This window comes from Gossypium hirsutum, chromosome A10, assembly GCF_007990345.1.
Source record: "Gossypium hirsutum isolate 1008001.06 chromosome A10, Gossypium_hirsutum_v2.1, whole genome shotgun sequence".
NCBI lineage: Eukaryota > Viridiplantae > Streptophyta > Magnoliopsida > Malvales > Malvaceae > Gossypium > Gossypium hirsutum.
The window spans coordinates 103,255,003-103,257,412 of NC_053433.1; the positions used below are offsets into that span (position 1 = coordinate 103,255,003).

A 2,410-nucleotide genomic window follows, 5' to 3' on the forward strand; every position below is an offset into this window, starting at 1 on the left:
GAAAAAAAAGGCACTTCTGAGATGAGTAATCGTCACAAAAGATACATATAGAATAATTAATGTAACAGGTGTAGAATTTGAATGTTACAAGTCTTAAGCTTCCTTCCATATCTTGCAACATAACGAAGACAAAAGTGCAGTTCCTAATGTTGTCAGATATAATTTCACCCAGACTTGATATGTTAATCATGATTTAAGCCATATCAAGAAGAAAAAAGAATACTTAAAAGACTCTAAATTTTTCAAAGCTCCAATTTATAAAAAGAGTTGTCGTTCCTTCAACCAAAAAAAGTTTTGCATCCAATATAACAAAAAAAAGGAACTGAGAAAAGGGACTTAATAAGTAGACTTTATAATGTGATATAATTGAAGCTCATTTCTTATTGTACACCATACCAAGAAGAAGACGATTCGTCCAGGAAGATAGCCACTGATGTTGTTAACCTGAATCCAGTTAAAACATGCAAAATCTTAGATCATATTGCAAAGCCATTAAATCATCTAAGAAGTTGAGAAAGAGAAGGGGTAAACATTTAAGAATTAATACTTTAAGGAAATAAGAAACAAAAGATATGATAGAAAAAGCTTTAAGAACGACAAAGCCATTATAATGACAACTTTCTCCATATATTGCACAAACTACTTTTAACTAAAAGTACAACAATACAGACTAGTTACACCGTGTTATGGCCACAATGAACATTGATCCCACATGCATATGCATGAAGCACAAAAGCCATATAAAAGAAGGAGATTTGAACTTAACTTCTATTTGTCCACCATGCCCACTAGCCATATCAATCATTTTGATGTAAGACCCTTCATCAACTGGTTCATAAACCTAGTAACAATAAGCACAAAGGTACACCTTAGAATGGTAATCTGCATCCGAAGCAAACATGTTAACGAAGAACTACAAAAGCAATTCAGGAACTACCTTTTCGTAATTAGCTAACCGGGTTGTAAAGTCTTGTAATCCAGCTTCGAAATCTGGCCTACAAAACTAGATTGATAAGCAAGTCTAGAACTTTTCATCTGAGTAATAAGTAAAAGGTTATTGATAATAGCCTTACTCTTCTGCATAGTCAGGACTTTGTTGAATTTTAAGGCGAATATTTCTTTCAATAATCTTTTCATCGTTGCATATTGTTTCTAGAAAAATAATCTACAATCAAAAGCAAAGATAAACGTATTAGAAAATCAAAACTAGATATATTTCATTCTGGCTTAATTTATTATATCATTAAGCAATACATCACATGTACATTTGTTAATCATGATTCTAGTAAAACAACATATGCAAAATCATGAATAGCACACAATATGTGTCCCCTATTAGGTCCAAAATACAAATCAACACAAAATTCCAACAGGAAATATATTATTATTAACCATTCTTCCACTGCTCTCTATTTTACATATTTCCAGTCAAACAAAGATTTAGCCCAGAAGAATAAAAGGGGAAAGACTGATGACTTACATAGTAATCTCTAGATCGACCTCTGAACTCTTAAGCGAACAAATCCACTATTGTTTTACCTTCCCATCGTTTATTAACCTGTGCCAAATAAACAATTAAAATTGCATTTTTTTATTAGATAAGCAGAATTAGGGTTTAATTAGGCGTTTTAAAAAACTTGCTAACAACTGAAATCAGGAAAAAGAAAGAAAACTAACATGAGAGACGAACTCAAAGTAGTAAGGTCGTACATGGCGCTTCCCATTTAATTTACCGTTGTGAAAAATATAATCTCGTTTCTGAGCAGGATGAGCAGGCGACGGCGACGCAGCAGAGAGGTTAGTCGAGGGCGATGCACCAGGTGGTCCGGTCGACGTCTTCGGTGGCAAATGGGTTGGGAACTTGGGGATGAAAATTTAGGGATTAAAGGAGAAGAGATGGAATGAGAGAAATTTTGTTAAGGGGAAAAAGAACAGCTATCAGGAGCGAATAAATTGGATGAAACTAAAACGACGGAGTTTTGGTTAAAAAAAATTGATAGTTGTGGCATTTTTAAAAAAAACGCCGCTAAAGGTGATCTATTGCGGCGTTTATATGCTAGCGCCGCCAACTTCTTAAAATTATTGTAAAAATCAATTAAACCCATTCAAATTAAAATAAAATTTTATTAATAAATTACTGTTGCACATTACATATATAATAACAAAATTAGTTTATATAATTTTATAAAATCATATTTATTATTTTCATATAAAAATATTATTTTGATAAAAAATAAAAAAGATCTTTTTATCATTAATAACATTATGTGATATAAAGTTAATCATGGAAATTATGCGTATATACTAAAATAATTAAATAATATTACGAAAATTTTATTAATACAAGCATTATTCTTTTAAGTATGGTCCGCATTAGTTGTTTAGATTTTTATATAAATGGCATACTGGT

At 31.4% G+C, this 2,410-nt stretch overlaps 1 long non-coding RNA gene across 1 annotated transcript; it reads right to left on the reverse strand.

Annotated features, from left to right (window-relative positions):
* Positions 1-229: 229 nt before the first annotated feature.
* LOC107896210 (uncharacterized) lies at positions 230-1,890 on the reverse strand. The gene is made up of 6 exons (XR_001683647.2): positions 1,678-1,890; positions 1,481-1,558; positions 1,074-1,165; positions 938-995; positions 767-841; positions 230-444 (listed from the first exon to the last, which is right to left on the reverse strand). It is a non-coding gene; the product is annotated as an uncharacterized lncRNA (long non-coding RNA).
* Positions 1,891-2,410: the final 520 nt, after the last annotated feature.